The sequence below is a fragment of the Gymnogyps californianus genome, chromosome 5, assembly GCF_018139145.2.
Source record: "Gymnogyps californianus isolate 813 chromosome 5, ASM1813914v2, whole genome shotgun sequence".
NCBI classification, from domain to species: Eukaryota; Metazoa; Chordata; class Aves; order Accipitriformes; family Cathartidae; genus Gymnogyps; species Gymnogyps californianus.
Genome location: NC_059475.1, coordinates 42,468,708 through 42,478,379, shown reverse-complemented (window position 1 = coordinate 42,478,379; position 9,672 = coordinate 42,468,708).

Below are 9,672 nucleotides of genomic sequence, written 5' to 3'. Positions count from 1 at the left end.
CTAGCTCAATAGGAAGGAGCTTTACAAGTTTAAAATCTGTGGTAGACTGCTAGTGGACAAGGAGAGCTATTGGAAATGTGAAATTAAACTGGATTTTTGTAGAGTGTCATCTTATGGTCTGTCTCCCACATGGGCCTGTCAATGTACTGTTCATCACTTTGCTGTGCAGGACATTGGCTCAGCTCTTTGGTAGCATGACTTTCCAAACAGATTTTTGTCTACACAGTCTTTGCATTTCCTGGATTTTGTTTGCTTTTCAAGACTCAAGTTCTAGGTGTGCAGTTGCGCTGCCCTTTCTGTCCCAGGACTGAGGGGGAAGTAGTTATGCATCTGTCCACAACTTTGTAAAACCATTTCCTTTCTGTTCTGAGCGGAATGGATTGTACGTTTTCTATTTTCACAGTTTGGTAAAGCAGCTGTTTTCTCCCAAAAGTTTGGTAAACTTGGAAGGCTGATGGCACACAATGCATTGGCACTAAAGGCCAATGATACATAGAGTTAAGTGTTATTTTTGTGACTTCTCCATCTACTATGTTTTGTATGACATGTGAATCTGAAAGGAAAAGGCATGTCTGGCAATCTGACAAATGTATGATAAATAATGGGTAACTTAGACTTGATTTCTCAGCTGCTTATCCTTAGTTAACACACTTTAACTTTGCACGCATATGTAATTTGAATGAAACGGCGATTCCGTTTCAATTGATCTGTTATGCTAGGTAACTACTTCTGCTGTGCCCAAGCCGTGATATCAGAGTTATTCAAATGGCAAAGCACATTTTTTTTTCTCCATCACTTTTTTAAACTTATTAGACTCAATGAGTAACTGGTGAGCTATCTCCAATCTGCCTAAGCTTCTACAACCAGCACTTACTATGCAGTTCAGGATAGCTCTTAATGATGCTGGAAGCTGGCGGTGGATGTATTTATCACTCACACTAATTGTTCTCAACCTAATACACTCAATTGCATTCATTTTTGTCTCATGTTGTCAGTGTGTATGTCAAACCCTACTAAATGTTCCAAATAGATGCCTTCTTCAGTGTCCCATATTTTCCCGTGCCACCTGCCCGCAGTGGTGAAGGTGGTCTGTCTGAACCGCCGGCCCATGCACCAGTTCACCACACTGTGCTGGGCTGTCGTGCTAGTGATGGGTCTGTGGGCCAGCTCTGTCGCACTTGAGCTAGGGAATGAAAAGGTAGCATGCAATGGCAACTATTAAATGTCAGTGACAGACGGGTAACAGCTGCATAGGACAGAAAAGAAATAACTTTTATGACATAAAAAATGGTAATAGAAATGGAGTATTTTTTTAAGCGGTTCTGTCTCTTAAAAAAAAAAAAAAAAAAGCTGGGCATCCTTCAGCCTGTCCTTGAATTCTGAATGTAAATACACTAGTGCTAAGAAACCCCTCGTTCTCTCTGGCTTCTTCCAGAGATCCAGCTGTGGTCTTATGGGCTGGACTTTGTTCAGCCTGACCACTGTGCACCTTAAGAGAGGAATATGAGGGAACATGTGTGACAAATATTCTTGTAACTCAAGACTAGAAAAAAGACAAATAATCTGATAAATATCCTTTAATGTTAGGAAAAACATTATTTCATGGCAGTTGCTTCTAAGTAGCACCACATAGATTTGAAGGAAGCTTAACAATAACTTGAAATTCTCATTCTGCAATGTTCGTGTGGGAGGAGAAAGAGTTAGGGCTCTTCCCTGAGAGTGAGAGGTAACCCTTTGAAAGATGGGAGGTGGTGAACAAGGGGGGCCACAGGATTATTATTTGAAAAGGGGAGGGGAAACCCAACCTGTTGTATTGCTATGCAAAGTTGATAATGGCATGTAAATTTGAAACTCCTGCATGATTTTAAAGGGGACAAAGACAGCTAAAACAGAGCAGAGCAAGTCTTGCTTTGCCTTTAGAAGCTAACCTTAAAAAAAAATGCACTAGAAAGATGTTAATACACATCTTGCTGGAGCCTAGAACAGTGGAAAAACGATGAGGTGGGAGGGGAAAGGCTTTGTATAAAGGTTGAAAAAGAAAGGTACTTCAGTTACCACTATTGCTACCACCTGGCTTCAGCAGTGGTCAGCAACATGTGTGGTGGATGGAGCATGGAGCAGTATAGATGCATTTATTGTAAATAAAGTACATATTTTCATTTTTAGCCAATATCTTCCTGATCTAGATAGAGGAGAGAGCAATTATTCTGTGGCAGACAGCATTGTCTTTTTCTTTATTAACACATATAATTAAGTACAAAAAAGTTGAGGGCACAGGATTTTGAAACCAATTCCTCAGTCCTCTGTTCCAGACCTTTACCCGATTTCTAGATCAGTGGGACAATCTCCTTGAAAATGCTGTAGTTTAATTGGGGGGGTCAGTGGGGTGTCGGTCATATAGGAATCCACAGGCTTGATGTTTTCTACACAGATTTCTCTTGCCTGTCTCTGGAATTGTTGCAAACTGCTCTGCAAGAATGAAATTGTCCGAAGAACTGTGGGGGAAGCAGGCTGTTGCAGTAGGGAGGGCATTTCAAGGAGACTTTCCTTGTGTTTTGTCTTCATGGCAAACTGTTTGAAACATCTATGGCTAAACAGCACTTGTCACCCAGTTGTGAAAAAGAGTGTTTTCTCCAAGGCATTTAATTTTTAGTCTTCCAAAAGTTTTGTTGGGTTTTTTCAGCCTTTAGGTAATGTGCCTTCATTATTCATATCTGTGAAGATGTTACATGCCACATGTGCATGTCATGCAAGTTTTTCATGGCTCTTTAAGAAATATGGTTGCCTTTCCAAATGCAATTGCATTGGAAAAATATGCAGAGCCACAATTTCTGACAGGTGGTTTTTGTTGTGCAGGGAGGAAAAAGGCCAGGAGACAGTACTGAAAATCAAGAGACTATTTTTATCCTTAAACCTGTAACCACTGGCCTTTTGAGCAAAGTAGCCTCTAATAAATCTTATTTTCTCTAGATTACTTCTGGTTCTATGAGGAATGGCCTCTGCAAAGTAGTGTCTAAAAAGATCCACTCTTTTTTCCTTCTCTCTTTAAACAGTTTTAGTCCTTTCCTATTGTGTTTTTTAAAATGTTGGAATATATTATATGTGTTGTTGTTGCAAAATAGCTGGCTCTAACACCTCTTGCATCTAGGAGAAAATGTATCTATTTGCAGGCAAATAACTAGTTCTACTTTGACTGTGATGTACTCCCAGCAGATAGATATCTGAGAGTGAGTTATGACTACATCTTCTCTTGTCAGGTTGTATGCTGGTCAACAATGCTGGCACTTTGCATCGGATTGATATAGAAACCCCTAGTAGTATTTTACCATACATCATATTTTGTGTTCCTGTTGCTATTAAAAAAAAAAGTGGCAGGAGTCAATAAACACTGGGTCATGTTAAATGTTGTCCTGTGCAAATCTTTTCAGTCTTGTGTCTTACCATAGCCAGGGTTGTGGCGGGTGGGTGCAGTGCCACACAGCTGGATGAAGGGTGGTGGCACTGCAGAGGTGACACCAAAATCCGCGGCCACCACTGTCCTCCGCTGTCGGGGAGACCTCTGTTTGTTGCCATCAGCTTGGCATGTTTCCTTGGTCACTTCCTGCTATTTTGAAGTTATTATTTACCTTGCTAGTGACCCTCTTCTTGAAATGCCTATTTGTTTTCACGCTCCTGCTAAACCAGATAACATTCTCACGATTCAATTGTTGTCTGATAAGTTTTATTTTTAACAGCGTTCACATCCTCCCCCTGCTACTTTTCCAGCCTGAATCCCACAGTTTTCTCGTGCAGCCGCGGGGGAGGCTTCTCCCCACTCCCACTAACATTGCAGTTGAATGAAAGCCAGGACATTTTCACTCATCTGTTAAAGTGCTGTGAACTTTTTTGATTCTTTTGCAATATTGTGAATAGTGGGAATTTCCCCCCCATGTAAAAGACACTTCCTGTCGTGGAGGGCTTGGAGATGACTTTTTTGGTTAAAGAGGAGAGAGAATTCTAGATAATTTGCTGCTTCTTTAAGCATTTCTTTTACACTGAGGAGTGCTTAGAGCATGTGGAGAAGACCTAAGGAAAGCAGAGGGGTTTCTCTTCTGAGCACGCTCCTCACCGTGTAAGGGTTTGTAGGGACAGCTCAAGAAGAAGCTGGCCATTGGCTATCCAGCTGCCAAGGATTTGTCTTTTCTCTGAACTCTGACTAAACTTTCTCTAAACAAATATGCTTGCAGTAATTGTTATCTTACAGCTATTTAGGGGGTCTTTCATCCCCCACCTACCCAAAGGGATATGGCTAAATATACTTGCACTGGCAATTCCCATGACACTTGAGAATGCATCTGATATCAGAGATGATTGCACTGAAAATTACAAAAAGTAGTGTGACAGTGGAAGAGAGGTTAGTAAAAATTGATTCCCCTTTCCCACATAATTTTGTCTCTGTGGAGTACTTGCACTTCAGAGAGTTGGTAAAACTCCCATCCTCTTTCACAAAGCATAAATAGAAATTTTTTTTTTTAATCTGTCTTGTGGAAAGAGGGTATAATTTCATATGCATGTGTACTTATTTTAAACAACACTAAATAAACTACACTAGGCTAACTGCAGTCAACAGCAATTCTCATGTGGTGGCAAACCCAGTCAGTGCCAGCATGCAGGTTTGCTCCTTTGCTGGACACCCACAGTGGTAAATCTTCCTGCTAGAGGTGAGAGAGGAGGCAGTTTGTGGTCCCCGATCTTAGCCAACACCCTGGAGGCTGATTTAGCAGGAGGGGAGTCAGAGTGTGGCTGCCTAGTCCCAAGGTTTTGAGAAAGTGTTAATCTGGCTGGCTCTTAAGTCTGCTGTATGAGGCATGGAAAGAAAGACCCTGTAGTCCAAGCTAATAGAGCTCTGAAGATCACTTGTGGTTGCATGCAGCCGTTCTTAGTTCCTTTAATTTTGACATTTTCTCAGCTCAGACCTGCTGAGTGTCTTGTGCTAAAACACCTCAGAATAGCAAAATCAGAATGGAGGCTTAAACTAGAGCACTTAGGGGGAAAGAGATCTCCGAACAGTAAAGCCAGTGCATTTAAACAGAAGGGTTTCTGTGCCTGAATGTGTCCCTTTTTTCCCCAGCTGTGTCAATCTGATTAATAAAAAATACTATTTCCCCTTACAAGCCTTGCCTCTCTGATGCAGCTGTTACTATTTAGTAACTTCCAAAACTGTGGACTTCTTAGAGCATTTTCCTGGTCCCTGATGCCCCATTGCTGCTGCATGATCTTTCAAACACCATAATGCTGTATGCAGCACAGAAGATTTCTCAACTGAGAAATCATCATCCAATTTAGCAAAGAAGCAGCAGAAGGGATGGCACTACTCAGAAGAGGTCCCCTTTGCCCTATAGAGCTGGTGGTGGTGCTGTGGCAAGCTGGTTTTGTTATGCTTATCTATTAACAGGAGATATGACAGCAATAGGTGAGAGCAGACCCGGGCTAGCACAAGAATTGACCACAGGGCAGCGGTATGGGCTCCAGAGTGACAGACAAGTTTGCCCAGCACCCTGGGAACAGCCGCTGGCACTGAGCTGCCCTCTGCCAGCGTGGGCTGCGACTAGGCACGTCATCCTGCCGATGTGGAAGAACCCAGGAATCAGCTGGGGAATCTGATGCCGAAAGCTGAGAGTGGGAGCCCAAGCATTTATGCATTTAGGGGTTACGACATGGAGCCATGATGACCCTCCACAGGCTTTGCCTTTGCTCCTGGCAGAGGGGACTGAATTCACAGCTCCCGTCAGGATGCTGGGTAGAGGGAGCAGAGCCATCCTCCATCCAGGCTTCTTTCAGACCAGAGCATTACGCAGGTAGGTATGGGAGCTGTGTGAGGGATGAGCCAGCAGCACAGCAGTAAAAACCCTGCCCTGGGAAGTAATGAATCTCAGTTTTGGAGCAGCACCTGTCCAAGAACTGCAGATTGAACTGGAATTGTGCAAAAAGGGGGTATTTTGCCCCATCTTCAGCATTAGTCGTGGCCTGGCTGAGGTGTTTGCATGCCTAGGCTGTTGGTTGATGTAGCATTCAGAAGTGCCTGTCTCTTAGGTGTGGGTGTTAGGGAGGGACCTGCTCTGGGACCTGAGGTTGCGACCTGTGGGTGCTGCAGCACCCAGTACTTTCATGCCTGCACCTTGTGAGCACTTAAAGATTCAAATCCCTCCAGTGCATGGAAGCAGAGAAAACAGAAGTTTAAAAAAAAAAAAAAAATTAGGATGGTGGTGTATATGGGAACTGGCAGGGGCAGTTTCCCCTTCCATGGCAGCCCTTGCAGCTGGTGCTGGGAGGAGCGGGATCTCATTGCCCCTCAGCACAGGGCAGTCATTCACGCGTCTCCTGCCTCCCAGGAGAGTGCTCAAGTGCCTCACTCAGCTGCAAGCACAGGCACATCCCAGACCCGGCTACGTGGGGTGGTGATAGCATTGCCAGTGCTGGTAAGCTTTACAGAAGACTGGGTGAGACAGTGTCTCCTGGGGGTATCCATTGGTGTAGACAGACTTGCCACTCCTCACAGGGTGAACCACACGACCACCCAGTCCCTGCTGGCCACCCCTGTCTGTAACATGTCCCACCTTCCTGCAACAAATGGCTGGTTTTGTCCCAATTTTATTTTCGCTTCCTTTCTGCAAAGAGATGCTGTCCCCGCAGCTCCACCGCCGCTTCCGTGGCTGCTGCCCTGCCTGGATCAGCCGTAGCGACAAACTGCTTTCACAGCGGAGAAAAGCTGCTTTTGAAGCCAAGCCCCAGTTATCCCCAAAGAGGGCTCCCAGCGCTGAGCACACATGCCACCATGGGAGCCCGTGCAGAGGCCGGCCGGCCGCCCCTGCTCTTCAGGCTGGGTCGTCCCTTCCCTGGCAGAGGACGTTGAGCTATTAAAGTTTGTGAAAGATGAAAGGTGACACATTACAGTCACCGTTCCCTCTCACTCGCTCTGATACAGGTACAAGAAACCAACTACATCTCCGCAGTGCTGCAGCAGAGACTCGGCAGCCGCTGCCTGTGGGAAGTGGGAAGATAAAAGGATCCGAGGCTCTGCCGGTGTCGGCAGGCACGTGTGTGTGTGTGTGTATGCATGTGTGAGCGTGTGTGTGTTTGTTTCCCTGTGCAGCTAGAGGGAAGCCTGATTTCCAGGGGGAATTAATTTGAGAAAACTGAAAGTCGCTCCTCTGCTACCAACTAATGTTGGTAATATAAACCAGTTCTTTTTCTGAAAAGAACTGCAAAATGAAACCACGTAGCACATCTTTTGAAAGCAGAATAATTTAGACAGCAGTAATTTTACCATCAAGCCTTTGTTATGGCTCGGCTAACCTCCCAGGCTCTTTCACTAGCTACTGTTACTGGAGAAAAGATATGTTGTGTTTTCCAGTGTAGAGAAGGGACTTGTTTCCTTTGCCAGGACTGACATAGGAAGGGATCTATAGTTAAAATATTTACTGTTCCTGAAAGGTATGTCTTTGAAGTTGTCTTTTTTTTTTTTCCTTAAGTAAACTGAAGGAGAGGCAGTTAGAAAAACATGGACGTATAGCATCTGCTCATGATATAACTAAAACTTACTAGCGCCGTTCTCATGAGGGAGCAGGCTTAGGCTGGTCTGCAGCACTGTAGTAAACCACAGCAGTCCCCAGCTCTCCAGCCCAGTCCTCTGCCAGCTGTTTTGCAACAACGCATTACTGCATGTCAGTCAGGAGCATGCGAAGTGGGAAATAAAATCGGTGCTATCGCTGCACTATTGCTGTCTCTGGATTTGTTTAAATCAGCTGCAGCTCATCTCTCATCAAATGCCTCTGTGAGGCAAAGTTCAGCCCCAGGCTGTTTTACAGAGGCTGCCTGTGATGGACCTGATGATAGCTCCGAAAAATACGTCTCCAAAGTCGTATTCCCAAAGAGCTTAATGCTCTTACCTGGGACTCAAGGCCTTTGCTCACCCACCTGCCGCCACCCACCCCTCACCACCAGCTGCTAAGCTGTTGGGGATGAGCCCCGTGCGCCATCCTGACAAGGCAAATGGCCTGGAATGAGCTTCAGCAGCCTCAGGCAGTGTCCTGCATGACCACAAGCACACATCCCAGCTACTCTGAGACCTCAGGGTCTGGAGGGGCCTTCTGAGCCTATGGTCAAGGTCTTGGCCAGACCTAATGGCAGAGATAAGAAAGGACCATTAGTGTTGAAACCTGAAAACAAACATAAAAACTTTTGAAATCCAGGAAAACTGCATAACACTTCCATATTTAATCTGAAAGGAAAAAGAAAAAGAAAAAGAAAAAGAAAAAAAAGGAAAAAGAAAAAGAAAAAGAAAAAAAGAAAAAAGAGACCGACACTTCACATTTGGCCAAAAACTCAAGCTTGATCAACCTGCCAATCATGCTATTTCTAACCACATGCAAAGTACCCAAGAGGGCTTGGTATTTCCCTGTAGCAGTGCTGTAAAGTCTCCTGATCACCCGTGGGAAATGCCTGCCTTCTCAGTGACTGCTGATACCCCAATAAAGTGAGGAAAATGCTGCTATTTTTTTTCCCCAAAGACAGAGAAAATAATTCACATTTTATGGTGGAAATATCTTCATGTTTCAATATATGTTGTATTCATGTGAAATAAAAAAGAAACTAATCAAGGCTTGGTTTTCTTCTTGAACTTGAATCGAAAATGCTTCCAGAAAAGTAAGAAAAGAAGATTTAATGGCATTTTTCTGTCAGGGAGAGAAACTGGATCCTTAAAGCAAGGATAGAATTAGAGCTCCCATGTTGCATTTAAGCACTCTATCTTGGTGGTTAGTCCATACAGAGAGCAAAAAGTTATTATATAAAATTATTATATGCAGTATACAAAGGGGATAAAGTGGCAATGTCATTGCTGTTTCAAACCCAGTGCGGCGGCTGGCACTGCATTTGGTAGGACCCTTCAGTGCGTAGCTGGGGCTGCACTGAGGGTGCCTGTGGGTTGCAGGTGGGTGGTCCGTCTCCCTCAAAGGGAGGACCTCTTAGGCAGTGGACCCCAAATGATCTCAGGGGTTCAGTCAGATGTCAGCTGCTGGGCCCTGCCAAGGCATAGGCAGTGGAGGCACTGGGAAAAGTGCAGATCCAATGCCTGAAGTAAGTACTTAGAAAATAAGGGTTCTCGTGGTGTTAGGCTAGGGGGCAATTGGCAGAGGGATTTTGGGATCTCCTTATGGAACTACGTATTTTAAGTACCACCATTCTCTGGCACGTACAGCGGAGCATAGGGGATACATCCAAGTTCACCAATTGCCCAGCAGGCTAGTCAGAAAAGTACCAGTAGATGGAACTGGGCTGCAAAACACTCAGCTTCTCCACCCACATAAGCAAAGTTTTAATTTTCACTGATAAAAGATATCCCAGCAAGGAAAAAGAGGTTATAGCAGGGAAACTTGGATGAAAGTTGCCCCACACATGACCAAGAAGTTGGTCAGCTTCCCCTTCTTAAAAGGGACTGGGCATCCCCTACAGCACCCAGAGGTTGTCTGTGTCAGGGACACGGTGCTGATCCAGGCGGGCAGGCAAGATGGCTGTGCCTGGGAAAGGTCCGGTCAGAACGTAACCTCAGAGCGATGTTGTGGCATGCAGCAACAGCGGGTTGCTTTTTATTTACTAACCACTGTACTTTGTGCCAGCTGTGACACTTGTCCC